The sequence below is a fragment of the Nerophis ophidion genome, linkage group LG08 (assembly GCF_033978795.1).
Source record: "Nerophis ophidion isolate RoL-2023_Sa linkage group LG08, RoL_Noph_v1.0, whole genome shotgun sequence".
NCBI lineage: Eukaryota > Metazoa > Chordata > Actinopteri > Syngnathiformes > Syngnathidae > Nerophis > Nerophis ophidion.
This window is the reverse complement of record NC_084618.1, coordinates 53,746,909-53,765,641: the sequence shown is the minus strand read 5'-3', so window position 1 is coordinate 53,765,641 and position 18,733 is coordinate 53,746,909.

Sequence of the window (18,733 nt, the reverse complement as noted above, 5' to 3'; positions counted from 1 at the left end):
CCACAACTTCTTGCCTCTCTCTATCTTCTGTTGTTCTTCATCCGATCTCAGAACTTGCGACTCAAGGCATAGCCTCTTTGGGGGCTGTCGATTTCTCGACGGGTTCCTTCTTGGAGCCACACCCTCGGGAGGTGCTTCGGCACAACTGAGAGGTGTGGCTTCCTCTTCTTTATCACTTATTTGCCCAGCCTCCACATCCAATTCCTCCATCCCTGTGTGTTCAACCTGTCCGTTTACTGTCTCTGTATCATCCATCTCACATTCCTCTTCAATATCTTCCTCTGTCTCTCCTCTATCTTGCTCCTCCATTTCCTCTGTATCCACTCCCTCGTGATCCTCTTCCACATCTGACTCCACATCATTTGTCATCACTTCACCGGCCTGTTCCACTGGCAGAAACATACACTGTGTAAGGAGGTTGCGGTGGACCACTCTCTCTGGTTCACCATCTTCTGGTCGAACTACATACACCGGTATATTGGGTTGCTTCTTTACCACAATGTATGGACGAGACTCCCACTTGTCTCCCAGTTTCTGCCGTCCTTCCACATGACACTTTTTGACCAGGACTCGGTCCCCTGCACTGAAGACTTGACTCTTTGCTTTTCGGTCATAGTATTTTTTCTGCTGATCTTTCGCATGGTGAGAAGCCTGATTAGCCAGGGCATAGGCTTGTGACAGACTGTCATGTAGAGTTTGGACGTACTCACTATATCCTCCTTGCTCATTGGTGGAAGGAAGACCAAAGACCAGGTCGACTGGGAGCTGGGGGTGCCTACCGAACATCAGGTAGTATGGTGCATAACCAGTCGAGTCGTGACGTGTGCAATTGTAGGCATGCGTCATTGCATCCAAGTGCTCATGCCAGCGGGGTTTCAAGTGAGGCTCTAGTGTCCCCAGCATGTCCATGAGGGTCCGGTTGAACCTTTCCGTGCCCCCATTGCCCTGTGGGTGGTAGGGGGTGGTGTGGGTCTTAGTGATGCCCGTACACTTGCACAGTTCCTTCACGATAGCACTTTCAAAATTGCGTCCTTGGTCTGCCAACATCCATCCATCCATTTTCTACCGCTTATTCCCTTTCGGGGTCGCGGGGGGCGCTGGCGCCTATCTCAGCTACAATCGGGCGGAAGGCAGGGTACACCCTGGACAAGTCGCCACCTCATCACAGGGCCAACACAGATAGACAGCAATTTCTCACAAAAACCAAACCGGCAGAAGAAGTTTTTCCACAGTACCTTCGCAACTGTGTTGGCTTTCTGGTCTTTAGTGGGATAGGCCTGGGTGTATCGTGAGAAGTGGTCAGTAACAACGAGCACATTTTCAATGCCACCTTTTGACTTCTCCAGTGTCAAAAAGTCCACACACACCAGCTCCATGGGGGCACTGGTGTGAATACTGACCAGGGGAGCCCTGAGGCCTGCAGTTGGGGTCTTTCTGAGGCAGCACCTCTGACACTGTTCACACCAAGTCTTGATTTCCTGGAACATTCTTGGCCAGTAGAATCTCTCCCTTATCATCTGCAAGGTCCTCTCAAATCCTAAATGCCCTGAGTCATCATGCAGAGCAGTCTTGACGGATGCGCGCAGCCGCTCTGGCAGTACCAGCTGCTCTACTACTTCCCTTTGACCATCTCGTACACGGCGGTACATGATACCGTCTCGTATCACTAACCTCCTCCACTCCTTTAAGAGAAGGCACACTTGCCCACCACCACTGATCCTCTCACTGCGACTTGGCTTCTGGTTCAGGCTTTTAGAGTGCAGGACAGGGCCGACGGCAGGATCTTCCTTCTGGGCTGCACGGATCTCCTGTTTTGTCATGGCAGGTAATGACTCTGTTCCCACATCCATATAGGGCTCACTGGGCTTGTGTGATAGAGGTTCTTGGATGTCAGGTTCCTCTGGGGCAGTATTGTTCACATCCGGGGAGCTCTCCTGTCCATGGCTCTCTTGTCCATGGGTGGGCCGGTTCTCTTCATGGCCTAAGTTACTGGCCCTCACCCGCTGGGGACAGGTGTGTAAGACTTGCGTGACCTCCTGGTTGGACATACGGGAGAGTGCGTCAGCATTTGCGTTACTCTTTCCTCTTCTATACTGGATGTCAAAGTCGAACGCCGACAGTCGAGACACCCACCGCTGTCCTGTAGCATCCAGCTTAGCTGAGGACATCACATACTTGAGAGGGTTGTTGTCTGTCTGGACTGAGAATCTACGCCCATAGAGATGGTCGTAGAACTTATCTGTCACTGCCCACTTCAGAGCGAGGAACTCAAGTGCAGGATATCGGGTCTCTGTTGGACTCAAGCCACGGCTGGAGTAGGCTATGACTCTCTCGACTCCACTCTGGACCTGCACCAAGACAGCGCCAAGGCCCTCTCCTGACGCATCAGTTTGAATAGAAAGGGCCGGCTGAAATCTGGATACCCCAGCACTGGAGCAGTTGTCAACTTCTCTTTCAGTGTCTGAAAGGCCTCCTCACACTCATGAGTCCACATGAAGGGTGGGTCAGGACCCGGGCTCTTCTTATGCCCCCTCTTCTTCTTTCTGGGGTCACCGCTAGTGAGGCGGTATAGAGGTGCTGCTATCATGGAGTAGCCGTTCACGTACCGTCTGTAATACCCGGCTAGGCCCAAGAATTGGAGCACTTCTTTCCTATTTGTGGGCCTCACCCAGTCCTTAACCCTGCTGATTTTCTCTGGGTCTGTCCTGATCCCCTCTGCGGACACCAAGTGACCCAAATACTGCACCTCTTGTGTCACAAGCTGGCACTTCGAGGGTTTCAACTTCAAGCCATGCTCCTTGAGTCGATCAAACACCAGCTGCAACCTCTCCAGGTGCTCATCAAAGGTTTTTGAGAATATGATCAGATCATCTAAGTAGATGAGGAGGTGAGTGAAGTTCAGATCTCCAAAGCAGCAGGTCATCAGTCGCTGGAAGGTGGACGGAGCGTTTTGCAGCCCAAAAGGCATTCTGTTTGCCTCAAACAGCCCCATAGGAGTACTGAACGCTGTCTTGTGTTTGTCGTGCTCCGCCACCTCCACCTGCCAGTAACCAGATGTGAGGTCAAGGGTGGAGAAGTACTTCGCTTGCCCCAGGGCCTCCAGAGCTTCCTCTATTCTGGGCAGAGGGAATGCATCTCTGGTGCTGTAGGAGTTTAGCTTTCTGTAGTCCACAAAGCCTTAGTGACCCATCTTTCTTGGTTACAATCACTACTGGCGAAGCATATGGGCTCTTACTAGGCCTGATGACCCCTGTTGCCTCCATGTCCATCAACAACTTCCTCACATCTTGCCACTGTGAGGGGGGAATCTTGCGGTAGGGCAGTCGGAAAGGGGTAGAATGGACAAGGGGAATTTCATGCGTTATGGTTTTTGTGTGGCCATAGTCCATGGAATGCTGGGAGAACACACTTCCATTTTTCTCCTCCAGCTCTTTAAGGAGGGACCGCTGGTGCTCATTCTCTACCGCTGCTTCACTGAGGTCCACCCCACCACCTGCCACAACTTGATCCAAACTCAGACAGGCCTCTTCACTCTCAGCCTTATCAGGTTCACCTGGCCTCTTGTCAGGAAACTCTACAACATTTTCCACCACGACTGCATTGGCCAAATGTGTATGGGGCTTTATGGTGATAGCATGTTGAGACAGATTCATCACCCTAACAGGGGTGCAGCCTTTCTTTACATCAGTAGGGACTTTGGAAACCAATAGGTCTTGGGGGAGACGCAGGAAAGGGTGGCCTTCAATGAGGGCTGTGTAAGTCTTTCTTTGTGGGCCAACTTTGATCCTACACTGCAAATCCATCTCCTTCCCTCCAGGGATGCTTATTTTGCGTCCAGCGTACACAACAGGGCCAACTGTGTCATCCGTTACATTATGTTCTGTGTTCAGAATTTCCAGCAGGGCAGTGTACCACTCTGGATGGCTTTGCTTGACACGGTGAATGAACTGCTGGCCATAGGATGCTTGGAGGTGGCTCCTGGAGGCCCGAATGACATTAGTGCCCACACGCAGAGGATCAGAGGAACGATATTTAGAATCAGGGACCAAGAAAGCCGGCACAGCCTCAAACTCTCTCCCCAGCATTTTCAGGTTAATGTGTAAGACACCATGGTAAGGCACATTCTGGCCGGCTGCCCCCTCTATAGGTATTTTAGAAGGCTTCAGCCTTTGTTCCCGAAGGGTGGGGTGGTTGCGCCAGTAGTTGTGAGTAATACTGGTAATCTGGGAGCCAGAGTCTATGAGTGCCTTGCATTTTACCCCATTGACTTCCACCTCCCCCTCATTCCTGGGGCCCACTAGGGGGGTATCCTCTCCTCCATCATCAGTTCCGCTCACCTGTAATGGGGACACTTGCTGCTCACCCATGGTTGCCCCGGTAACCATGGGCTCTAGGCGTTTAAATGTTGTGCTGAGGGAGCTGTGTTTCCCTCCACAGGGGTCACAGGCTGGGGTTGCTGAGCCAAGGACAGGCTGGGATCTGGGAGAGCTGCTCTGCAGACCCGGGCAATGTGTCCTAGTTTCCCACACCGGTAACATGTCACACTGGAGCCCTGTACTGTAGTCCTTGGTGATGACTGGAATCTTTGTGGGGGGGCTGCAGGAGAGACAATGCGTGAGACAGCAGGCGGTACAGTGGGTGAGCCAGCAGGCTGGACAGTGGGTGGGACCAAAATTCTTGATTCGAGGTAAGACAACATGGCCATCTGTTGCTCTTGGCTTAGAGCCAATTTCTGTACAATCTCTCTCAACTCTGACGGTTCTGAGTTCTGTTTCGTTGTCTCCGTCTTCTCATTAGTACCACACTCAGGTGTGCCATGTACCTGGGCATATGCTTTCTTTGTCTTGTGCTGTGGTTGGAACTTCTTCGTTTCTTTTGCTAGATCTCTGAGCTCCTGTTGCAGCTCTCGGAAGCTCAATAGCCGGGGCTTCATTGGCGAAATTCGGGCATACGTCTCCTCATCTTCAAGCCCCCTTAAGAACTGCCGGGTGAGTTTGCTATCACGGTCGGGGAAAGGCCTGCCTCCTCTCTCACTGTCTTCAACAGCTCGCAGTGTTGCCTCCAGTGCTATGACATATGAGCAACAAGACTCTAGAGGCCTCTGGATTCGTTCATAGAAGTCGGCTAGTGGATCTAGAGAGCCATATGTGTCACTGTATTCCGCCCTCAATTCCTCAAATGCTTTCTCAGGGGTTTGGTCATGGGGAGGTAGGTTCAACACCAATCTTCTGGCTTCACCATCCAGGTGTCGCACTACTGTGGAAAAGCGGAGGTGCATGGGAAGCTCTATGGCCTCCAGGAGATACTGCATGTCACGAATCCAGTCCTCCACAAGCATCTTGCTATCAGAATGTCCAGTGAAGATTTGGACATTTTTAACCTGATGAGTCTGCAGGAAGCCACCATAGGCAGCGGGAGGACTCGGTTGGGCTTTGGCGCTTCGGCTGTTTGGAGCGAAGAATGGAGGTAGAGGTGTGGATTGGGGGAGTGTATTAGGATACACGTTGACTCTGGGATCAGAAGCAGGTGTCCATGGATGTACTGGGGCGGTGCCATGGAGAGGGGCTGCATGATCAAGGGTTTGTGTGAGGATAGTGGGGTACATTCTGGCTTGAGGATCTGGAGTTGGCATCTGAAAGTATACTGGGGCAGGGGTGTGAGGGGAAGCTGTATCATGAATAGCTTGTGGGAGGGCATGGGGATACAGACTGGCTTGGGGGTGGGCAGCAGGTGTCTGTAGATGTGCTGGAGCCGAGGCATGGGAGGGGGTTGCGTAACCAACATTTCCATAATTCACATTCATAGGGATAGGGCCTCTTTCGCCAGTTGCAGGCGGGTCATCTCATTATGGGCCAGGGACTGAGAGTGGTGTTGGACAGGAGGGTTGGTCGAAAGGTTCATTTGGGTGTTTCGAGAATTCGGCGTAGGGAGCTGGGGTGCATGGGTGGAATCTGAATTACTGGTGTAGGTCATGGGGCTAGGATGAGCAGCCTGGATTTGGGCGGGAGTTGGGAGTCTGTAGCCTGACCTGCCGATCTGGTGGCGCGGCAATGTGGACACATTAGCTGGGGTATGCGGTGACAGAGTTGGGGGTGGCGGCGTAAGCTGCCAGCCCTGCCCTGAGTACTGAGTTTGGTGCTGCTGCTGAGGGCCAGGGGAGCTGAGGAACATGTTTGTATGCTTTGGCCGCGCCGACTCTGCTGCTGCTTCACTGTACTGGCATCAGCCGTTGCTCCTTCATCCTGAATATGGAATTGTGTGGTATGGGGAGGGTCATGGCTGGTTGTATGGCCTGTGCCCTCCAGGCCAGTGTAGTCACTCCACATCTTCAGTTAGTTTAACTGGGGCCAAGGGCTTGGGCAGTGAAATAGGTGGTATGTCTGTGTATGTTGTAGGTGTATAGTGAAGTGCAATGAAAACAATAAAAAGAAAAAGAGGAAAAACAACAACAATAGTAACAAATATCAATATGTGCATAAAATTCACATTAACCAAACAATTAGTCAGTACACAGCTCTGTGTGTCTAACTCAAGGCATATGAACCAAGTAGACAACAAATAATACTCATATAGTTGTCACTTCAATATTCTCTCACAGAATATAGCATTTTTTTTTCTTTTTTTGTTCTTTCTCAATTCATTAAGCTGTTCAGTTTATAGGATACCATATAAAGTCATTCAATGAAAATAACTTTCATAGCACTGAAAGGATATGTTGAAGGTGGATAATCTTCTCATACAGCTCAGTAGTAGCTCAGTCCACCACATGGACCGATCCATTCACAGAGGATACAGTTCAGTTTAGCAGCACGTCTGGGGATGCTACTGTCAGTCTCTCTTCGGTCTTAGAATTACCACAATCCGGGTCACGGCACCAAAGATGTAACCCACAATGTCACTGCCTCTCGACACACCCTTGGACTCTGCGTTGTGTTTTTAGTGTTTATAAGGTGGGTTGTTGTGCGGAGAGATTGGACACTGGACACAGTGGTTCTGGATTGTGGATGATACCTTGTTGCATTTATTTGCTCACAGTAGTGGTCCTCTCTGGCTCTGGTCATTAAGCTTTTCAGTGGAAAAGAAGAACATTGTCCTTACAAATGTGTCTCAATGCAAAAGAACACATTAACATATGTCAACAAAAATATATAGATCTTTCTCATATTCAATATGCCCAAATGCTAAATAACAATAAATCACAAATCAGTAGTTCAAACACAGTGACCAGAATAAACATGTAAAAAGCCATCCTTCACAACCCCATTCAATTCAGACTCTACTAATTGTTAATCACACTGGCCAACTTACATCAAACATTTAAGTACAAAAACGGAATTGCACATTTCTTCAAAACACATCAAAATATAAGTAAACACCTTAGCTAACACTGTATTGCAACAAATTCGCTGGATGGGCATTTTTAACTCTAATATCTTATAAAGTGTTCAGACAGTCATAAAACAGGTCTCACCTTTTCAGTGGAAAAGAAGAACATTGTCAAAGATGGCGCCTAGACTATGGTGTCCACTGAGGGACAAAAAGGTGGGGTGTGCTGAACCCACAGGTAAAAATCAACAGAATAGCGACATCCGGTGCTCATAAAGAGGTACTGTCTTATACATTACCAGGTTACTGCCTTACATATATATATATATATATATATATATATATATATATATATATATATATATACACACACACTAGGGCTGTCAAGTGATTAACATTTTTAATTAATCAGATTTATTACACTCATGAACTGTGGTTAACCATGATTAATTAACGGTTATTATTTGCTTGCATAAATAACATTTGCCTAAGAAAATACCCTAATACTTTGCTCAAAACTTGGTGACAGTGAGTACAGTAAGAAAGTGCACATTTTGAAAGTCTTTGCGATAATATAGCAAACTAGGTGGAGATTTTCAGTATAGAATGCACCATAAAAGCAAAGACTGCAAATGTTTTGCGCATTCGCAAACCGCCGCAATTCCTGCCCTGTGAGGGTCTTCACTGTGTATGTTGAAGAAGTTTATTTAGCCTACTGACGTGTATTTATAAATGGTTGATTTATATAGGCTAGTAAGGTAAAGTTTTGTACCTGACAAGTTTCGGCAGGAAACATAAAGTTCACTCATGAAAAGGAAGAGCACGGATCCATCGCTTTCCTGGACATGAAAATCAACCACATTGAGGATGGAAGCATCAAGATAACAATATACAGAAAACCCACACGTACGGATCAATACTTACTATAGACGTCAGAGCACCCCACAGCACACAAACTGTCAGTACTCCACACCCTATACGATCGTACCAAGCTGATCACAGACAACCATGACAGAGAAAAGGAGGAGAACCACATAAGACAGGCGCTCAAAGCCTGCAACTACCCAAACTGGGCCATAAACAAAGGCAAACGAGAGGTCCAGACGAACAACAAGGAGGAAAAAAAGAAGAAAGGTTATAGGCCTGAGAACCTGGGCATGGTCACCCTCCCATATGTCAGGAGTGTCACAGAACGCATACAGCGAGCAATGAGAAACACCGCATCAGCACACCAGTGAAGCCACACATCAAGCTTCACCAAATCCTAGTACACCCTAAGGATCAGATCCCCCCTGACCAAAAGTGTGATGTGATATATGAGATCCCTTGCTTAACATGCAATAAAACATACATAGGAGAGACAGGTCGACAGTTACGCACATGAAAAAAGGAACACCAGAAAGAATATAAAACGGAAACATCTGGAACTCTCACCCATGCAACGAGAATGAAAGATACGCAGGAAAATCTGAAATCAGCCATTTCAGATCACTGCAAGAGGGAAAACCATCTAATGAACTGGGAGGCAGCCAAGATCACTAGAATGGAAAGCAACAAATTCCATCGGTGGATCAAAGAGGCGGTTGAAATCAGGAAGTGGGCCCCAAAGACTGTCAACTATCCCACACCTGGGACACAGTCATGCAGGGCCGACCCCGGCCGTTTGGTAGACATCCATACGACAGGGGTGCCCCGCCCTACCCCCGGCGCACACCAGGGGACGCCGCCATTCCACCACTTCAGGTGGGATGGAACAATCCATATAACACATCATAGATGACGTCACGCGAACATCACGTGACACCTCTGATGAAGGCTGCAGAAGCAAGGTAGCTGAAACTTGTCAGGTACAAAACTTTACCTTACTAGCCTATAAAAATCAACCATTTATAAAAAAAAATGGTCTTCACTCTGCTCGCACAGCAGCTGCACCAGCTGACTGCCTGTGCTCACAGCAGCAACCAAGAAACCATTTTTTTTTATGATACAGTGGGAGAAGAAGACGGCACAGAGGCAGGGACGTTCTTTTGCTCTAGGTGTATTTATTAATATAATAAATTGACATTTGTAATAAATCCAGGTACGTATGGTGTGACTATGTGTTGTGTTTAACTGAGTGTTACCAGGAGTTGTTGAAGGTGCATGTTGAGCGAAGTCCAGGAAGGCAGCCAGTGAACCAGAGGGAATTCGGGGAGACGAGACACACTGCTCGAAACCAGGAAATGGAGGAAGACTGCGGGATGACGATACAGGACACAAGACGATGAGCACAGAGGAGGAGAAACACAGAGAGAGCAAATGCACAGGGGGAGAGAGCTGGCGACGTGTAGGCTTACTGTACCATACAGGGGGCTACGTTCTGGCCCTGAGACGCAGGTTGCGCTGGCTTAAGAAGCGTGGAGCCTCATTAGCATCAGGTGTGTAGGTTGCAGATTAAAGACAGCCGTGTAGAGACGTGGCGCGGCAGGAGAGGCACGCGCAGGGGCGTGCCCAGTGATGCGCTTAGTGGAGCGCACTGAGGAATGGAATGCGCCGTGGCATGCACTTGCACCATGACAAAAACGTCTTTAATAACATTCGAAAAAGTTGCTAGATTTGTCGCGAGCAGTTGTTTTAAAAAAAAAGGTACCAAGAGGATTGTAAAGTCTCCAGATTTAGCAACACAGTTGTCAACACTACAGTAGGTGGCTGTCCATTTCAAAAATACATGTTTTAACTTACAGATATCTGTGGTGAACGCAGGTAAACTGCCGCCAGCAGAGTTTGTTGTCCACTGTTTGCTGTCTCTCATGCTAGCGACGCCATCCTCACCTGTATGTTTCTTTTTAAGATGCTAATTTAAACTTGATGTGCAGTTGATGATAAGAATGTTTGTCTCTGCAATACTAACTGTGGAGAGACGCAGCCGACGGGTCGACAGCAGGCGGACAGAGGTGTTCTGGACCAAGATGGAGGCCAGGAGGCGGGGCATGTGGCAGCGAGGAGAAGCGTGACTCACGCGGAGTGGCACAAGAACGGCAATCGGAGTCAGGTGCGTAAGACACACACCTGCTCACAATCTGCGCATCTGCTCCTAGACTATAAGAGAGGCGAAGGGGGCACGATCGCGAGAGTGGTAGGCGAGGAAACCACGGCAACCAGACCACGAGCACGACGATCGACCCAGAGAGAGATGACGAACCCCCGCAGCGGACGCAAACGCCGGACGCCGAAAAGCGTGCAGCGGCGGCAAGCAGGAAGTGCCCACGCGCTGATAAGTGACGCGACCGGATGGCCAGAAGAGGACAGGTTTATTGAAATAATAAACACAAGCCAAACCTGCTATGATGCGTTTTGTGTCCAGTGTCATGGCAACCCACACGGTGATGGCAGAAAGACTGTCACAAGTTTTATCCAAAGTTCCGTTGGAATTTGATTTGAAGGGCGCATAGCATATCGCTGTAACTATCATCACACTGGCGTGAGACATGATGAGCGTCTGCCTAATGCACGCCACCATCTGGCAGTTAAAATAAAATATTTTTGAACAGACATTGATAATACACAATTCTGGCAATGTTGGACTACCACTAAAATGGTTACAGCCTGTTGTTCCTACATGCATGCATGTGGGAGTTGTGTACAAAATGAAAATGAAGTTGGTGTAGCAACCTGCTTCTGTTGTCATGTTGAAAATCAGAATTTAGATGTTCACGAATGCACCTCGCCGTGAGTGTGATTGGTGCATAATGTGAAAGATTGGTGATGCTCTAGTGTGGAATGGGAAAGCCCAGTGTAGGGGTTAGTGTGTCTGCCTCACAATATAAAGGTCCTGAGTAGTCCTAGGTTCAATCCCGGGCTCGGGATCTTTCTGTGTGGAGTTTGCATGTCCTTCCCGTGACTTCGTGGGTTCCCTCCGGGTACTCCGGCTTCCTCCCACTTCCAAAGACATGCACCTGGGGATAGGTTGATTGGCAACACTAACTTGGCCCTAGTGTGCAGAGGTGGGTAGAGTAGCCAGAAATTGTACTCAAGTAAGAGTACTGTTACTTTAGAGATTTATTACTCAAGTAAAAGTAAGGAGTAGTCACCCAAATATTTACTTGAGTAAAAGTAAAAAGTATGTTGTGAAAAAACTACTCAAGTACTGAGTAACTGATGAGTAACCTGATTACGGCAACAAATGCACAAAAACATAAAAATAGCAATGAGCAAATTCAGAGCCAGGAATATCTCTTAAGCAACTAAAACAATACTATATATTAAATAATAGTAGATTAAAATAAAATAAAAAAATGGCAAATTGAGCCACAATAACTTAACAGCACCATAAGCTCAGTAGGCATTCATTGATTTGATTGATTGATTGAGTGATTGAAACTTGTATTAGTAGATTGCACAGTACAGTACATATTCTGTACAATTGACCACTAAATGGTAACACCCCAATAAGTTTTTCAACGTTTATCAATTACTTAATAAATGACCAAGTCGAGGTGATCTACCTCATATATACATATATGCACACACATATCATTTATACACACACATATCATATATTCACACACACATCATATATATATAATATATATATATATATATATATATACATACATACATTTATATATACAGTATATAATGTATATTTATTTATTTTGCCGTTTTTGTTGACATGTTAAAGGTGTTTTAATGAATATACATGCATTTTTAACACATAGATTCCTATCTTTCATGAAGACAAGAATATAAATTGGTGTATTACCTGATTCTGATGACTTGCATTGATTGTAATCAGACAGTATTGATGATAACGTCCACGTTTTCAAATGGAGGGAAAAAAAAGTTCCTCTTTTCTGTCCAATACCACATGAAAGTCGTTGGTTTTTGGCATCTTATTTGTCCAGCTTCCATATTCGTTTTCATACCCTTTACAAGAAATACATTGGCGGCAAACTCCGTAGCTTGCTAGTTTGTTTGCGCTGGCTTTTGGAGACTCTTATTGTGTTAGCGCAGGCGCGATGGAGCGGCGCTTTTATTGTGAAGACAGGAACTGTGCGATCAGTCTTTAGGCTTTTGACGGGAAGTAAGGTTGTAAGGAAGTAAGGCCACTCTCCCACTGCGTGGCGCAGTGGGAGAGTGGCCGAGCGCAACCCGAGGGTCACTGGTTCAAATCCCACCTGGAACCAACCTCGTCACGTCCGTTGTGTCCTGAGCAAGACACTTCACCCTTGCTCCTGATGAGTGCTGGTTAGCGCCTTGCATGGCAGCTCCCTCCATCAGTGTGTGAATGTGTGTGTGAATGGGTAAATGTGGAAGTAGTGTCAAAGCGCTTTGAGTACCTTGAAGGTAGAAAAGCGCTATACAAGTACAACCCATTTATTTATTTATTTAAATAAAAAGTGTCTTTTTTCTTTTACACTTTTGATTGATTGATTGAAACTTTTACTAGTAGATTGCACAGTACAGTACATATTCTGTACAATTAACAACTAAATGGTAACACCCCAATAAGTTTTTCAACTTGTTTAAGGCGGGTCATGTGACCGCCTGGTTCTGTTTGATTGGTCCAACGTCACCAGTGACTGCGTGTGATTGGTGAAAAGCAGGCATGCGTAGATCCTACTTTGAAGCTCTGTCATTAACCAAAACAAACATTAACAGATCGATAAAAAAAAGTAGCGAGTAGCGAGCTGAATGTAGATAAATGGAACGGAGTAAAAGTAGCGTTTCTTCTCTATAAATATACTCAAGTAAAAGTAAAAGTATGTTGCATAAAAACTACTCGTAGAAGTACAATTTATCCCAAAAGTTACTCAAGTAAATGTAACAGAGTAAATGTAGCGCGTTACTACCCACCTCTGCTAGTGTGTGAATTTGAGTGTGAATGTTGTCTGTCTATCTGTGTTGGCCCTGTGATGAGGTGGCGACTTGTCCAGGGTGTACCCCGCAACTCCAAAGGGAATAAGCGGTAGAAAATGGATGGATGGATGGATAGTGTGGAATGGGATGGAGAAACAAACATGTGAGATAGTTTAAAAAAACAATAACAGTACTTAGCGATCCGGTGGCCATGTACTGCTTGCCTGTGTATCGGCTGGGGACATCTCTGCGCTGCTGATCCGCCTCCGCTTGGGATGTTTACCTGCTGGCTCCGCTGTGAACGGGACTCTCGCTGCTGTGTTGGATCCGCTTTGGACTGGACTCTCGCGACTGTTAAGGATTGAACTTTCACAGTATCATGTTAGACCCGCTCGACATCCATTGCTTTCGTCCTCTCCAAGGTTCTCATAGTCATCATTGTCACCGACGTCCCACAGGCTGTGAGTTTTCCTAGCCCTTAGGTGGGCCTACCGAGGATGTCGTAGTGGTTTGTGTTGTGGTTTGTGCAGCCCTTTGAGACACCAGTGATTTAGGGCTATATAAGTAAACATTGATTGATTGATTGATTGATAACCCGAGAGGGACAATTGATCCCCAGGGATCAATAAAGTACTTTCTATTCTATTTCTATTCTATTCTATAAGTGGTAAATAAATAGATGGATGAATAGAATTTAAATGAGCGTCATTATGGTACCGAGTTTTGGTATCCATCTTGAGTCTCCAACAGGTAGCTCGTGAACGACCAGTCGATTGCCACCTGATTTTGAGTATTCCACCCTTGGGTCTAATAATATTTGCTTCAACTCGCAGTGTTCAACTCGGTCGGCCAACTTTTCAATTGAGACACAATGCCTGTAATTCATTACCACAACATACTGTACCTCTAAGACAGTGTTTTAATGGAGATCGGATTCGGAAGTAAGGTACAATTCCAAACTGTGTTAGCAATATCGATCAAATACAAATAACTCACATCTTCTTTCTAGACGTTTTCAAAATGATTAATTTTATTCTTTTGTTCCTCCTCCCTGTCAGAAACACAGGATGCGAACAAACTACTCGTCATTTCTGAGATATGGATGGAGGCTTTAATCATCTCATGCTTGTCTTGTTTAAATACTACAAAAATGTCACACTTCAATTCTTATGTCTATTGCATTTTTTAAGTAACATGAACATGAATACATTTATTGCAACAGAAACAAATTATTTACAGTTTTAAACTTTTTTTTACAAACTCCATTTTGATCGTTTTAGGATGAATAAATTGCTAATTATAATAATCTAATTCACTAAATATTCAGTGCTTGACAAGATTAAAAATCTCTCCTAATCAGACCATGTCCTAATGAGCTGTGCAGTGTGAATACTGCTTGATTACAAAACCACTAATTTCAATGTCATCATGACAAGCATGAAGTTTCAAGAATGTGATTAGAATGTGAGGAAATGCCCAAAATTGATGGCTGTGAAAAACAAACATCCTGCGTTAGATGGTGCTTAATTGGGGAAAAATATACACAACTCAAAAAAAGTTAGGGATCTTCAGCTTTCAAATGAAATTTCAGGAAAAGCTTAAAGAGGTGTAACTGATCAATCGTTAGACGTTATCTTGGTCTCAAAATGTCAAAATATGATCAACCTGATGAATATTGTTTGAATACCAAATAAAATTGAATAACGCCGGTATGGCCGGTATTGGTAACTAAGGTGAGCGCTAAGGTAGCTTCCATGTCAGCACTCAATTCGCGTTTGAATTTGTAATAAACCATCACAATGCGATGAGACAATACTCTGTACTGACTGAAAAACAATCATATTACAGTATCTGTAAAGTACTAGCCCACATTTCATGTTTTGTTTGTACATAGCTAGCTCGACAGCGTATGTACTGTGGCATACGATAATGTGCTGCATGTATTACGAACAATAGTACAGTAAGACGTTTACGGTTGAGTTGGGCACTTTAATAATTTGGCATCGAATGGTTCAAAAGTTCCAGATTTACAGCGAGACCAAGTCGCATCGACCTCACTCTCTCGGCTTTCATCTGCTCCAACATCTCACCCTCTTTTATGTGCTCGTGTCTGTAAGCAGCAGTTCATAGTCTGTATGTTCAGCTTCAAAAAATGAGGTTGTGAGTCTTCATTTGTCCAAAAACAGTCTTCTTTGTTGTTTGTTACCAAGTCTGCCATAATTAGAACGTACTCGCGTTTGTTTCTGGAAGTAGGAACACACATTTATTGCAGTAAATTGGATGTGCACTGCTATGGAAACGGAAAGGAGAGGAAGTCCAGCTATTGATTAAAATGACCAAAATAAGGTAGATGTTGTTCATATAGAAAATTGTTTTAAAGGTGCATGGTACTACAAATGTTTATAGAATTGCAGTTTGTATATAAAACATTAATGGAGGGGTTTGAAGTGGTTTTCGGGGGCTTTGAAGGTGAATCCCATTGGCCGCATATTCTCAGAGTTTTTCTTTATCATCTTTAAAATCCTAATTAAAAAACAACATGTGTCTTCTTGACTCTCATAATGATTGTGAACGAAAGGCAAACTTCCCCCAAAAAGTACAGTTCCTCTTTAAGTAAATGTAACAGAGTGAATATAGCGAGTTACTCACGGGACGGCGTGGCACAGTTGGGAGAGTGGCCGTGCCAGAGACCTGTAGGTTCCTGGTTCAATCCCCACCTTCTACCAACTTTATCAAGTCCGTTGTGTCCTTGAGCAAGACACTTCACCCTTGCTCCTGATGGGTCGTGGTTAGCGCTTTGCATGGCAGCTCCCGCCATCATTGTGTGAATGTTTGTGTGAATGTGGAAATAGCGCTTTGAGTACCTTGAAGGTATAGAAGCGCTTTACAAGTATAACCCATTCAGCATTTACTCCCCACCTTTATGTATATTGACTCTTACTCAGTTCTAATTCAGGTCTTTAATTGTCAGTGGGAAAGACATAGTGATTTTGAAAGGGAAAGTGACGTAACTAGAAACTTTTGACTTTTGTTTGACTTGCCATTTAGTCAACACAGTAGGGTGTATCAATTTTGAATGAGCACAAATTCAGCACTCAGATAGACAGGACCAGGACTTGACAATTGAGCAAAGTGACTATTATGTAAAAGGAAATAGAGAATGGACTTACTAGACGGCATTGGACTGGAAAGTTGCAAGCAGGGTGAGGAAGGCATGGTAAGGCTATTGTAAAGAGCGAGTAAAGGATCCCTTGTCAGGTGTGATAAACAGAGCAGAATAGTTGCCCCGGCCGTAGTGGAGCTGGATGAAGGCGGCTTGGCACCCAGCTAATGTAACCTGCTGCCACTTGTACCAGAGTAAGACAGGACATCGGAAAAGAGACGGCATCCAGGAATTGTATGCGTAATGGGAATAAAGCAGGCGAGCACAGAGAAACACAGTAGACAATTAAAAAATAACTGTGTGTTAAAATCAGGTCATCATAATTCGGGGTGACATTTCTGATCCCACTAAAAACTCTTAGGTGCAACAATCAGTTGCTACACCTTTTTTTGGGATGTCGACGTCTACTCAGTTTGTAGTTCAAAAACAACATAGGTCTATGAAACATATTCTAGAAAAGCACCAAAAATGTACATTTGGAAATTCCCCTTTCAAAAACACTTGGAATTAAGAACCTCAGAAGATAGATCTGCACAGCACATTTATATACTGTAGTCTAGGGCTCTCTTAAAATAGTTGAACATTTGACGATTTGATTCAAAGGAATCTGATTCAATCATCATCTTTGCAGTGTAATCATCTGAAATTAAAGCGATCTCCCACCCCGACTTGGGAGGTTAGTTAACGCTTGCCGGGGCCCCGCATACAGTGTATGTTGGGAGGATAACTTAATTACGTTCATCATATCTTCTTGAAATATTAGAACAATATTCTTGTGTGCAGAAAAAGTATTTTTAGAGAGTAAGAAATACATGTTAGTTTTGTCTCTTCTGCCTTCCTTCTTAGAGTGGGCCTGTGTGATGTCACATCTCTAAAAAACCTGCTCAGTGGCCTTGTGGTTAAAGTGTCCCCCCATAGATCGGTAGGTCGGGAATTCAAACCCGGTCCGAGTCATACCAAAGACTATAAAAATGGGATCCATTACCTCCCTGCTTGACACTCCACATCAAGGGTTGGAATTGGGGGTTAAACCACCACAATGATTCCTGGGCGCGGCCACCGCTGCTGCTTACTGCTCACCTCACCTCCCAGGGGGTGGAACAAGGGTATGGGTCAAAAGCAGAGAGTAATTTTGCCACACCTTGTGATAGACTATATATTTTTACTTGAACTAAAAGCATCTGGCCATGTTTTGGCCACTCACATCTCTTGTACTATGAAATGTTTCTGTCTGCAGATAAAAAGATTGCACAATAGTTTATGGAGGATGTTTTAACATGGCGGACGTAAATGAGGCTCGTCAATACGCGCTGCTGTCACACATGGAACTCGCCGTACCATCCTGCACCTCTGGTCAGCTGAAATCCCGCTGTCGGCCTCGGATGATACTGATCGCAGGTTTTTGGACAAGGCACAGGGACGCACCACCTCGACCTGGAGGTGTAATTCTCCGTTTGTGAAGGTAATGATCCTTCCACAGGTTCACATATAGAAACTTCGTTTCGACTTTTACTTCCTCTATTTAGTCAAATTCGATGTCAATAAGATGAGCCCAGGACCTCGTAAACTGTGCTTTAGTCTCTTTTTGAGCTTGAAGCAGTCACAAATGGGATCTCAGTTTTGTTCACTAAAATTAATTACCTTTATTTAACTTTGGAATTACATATATATATATATATATATGTATGTATGTGTGGGAAAAAAATCGCAAGACTACTTTATCGCTACAGAATTGTTTCATGAGGGGTTCCCTCAACCATCAGGAGATTTTAATAGAAGCATTCACATACCATGGTTTATATAGGGCACAGAACGGGTAGGTACAGGCAGGCGTGGGAGCGTGGTGATTAGCTCATGTGTTACCTAGGAGGTGTTTCAGTCTGTGACGGCATGCTGATACAATTTCACTGCGCTTTTTAAGGGATGACAGGTCTGGGTGGTATATAATAAACAGTTTCTCTTTTAAGCATAGGTTGCATCTTTTATTACCACTGTTGTGAGGTGTGCTGGATGCAAGAAATTGCCATGTTATTGAATATTCAACATTATTGAACATTTCTACCCGCCCACCACAACGAAAATAATACCTACCAGAAATAATAAAAGGCTATCGATGCTGTCATCTAGCAAAGCTGGATTCTACCAAGCAACCACCCCCGTACCAGAAAGCACTTGATGAAAGCGGATACAACTTTACACTCACCTACGAACCCACGCCAGGAAACCAACCAAAAAAGAGCAAAAAATTAAAAAAACATAATCTGGTACAACCCCCCATACAGCAAAAACGCCTCAACTAATATTGGCCACAAGTTCCTCACTCTGATCGACAAACACTTCCCCAAAGGCAACATCCTAAGAAAAGTATTCAACAAGAACAGCATTAAATTGAGCTACAGCTGTATG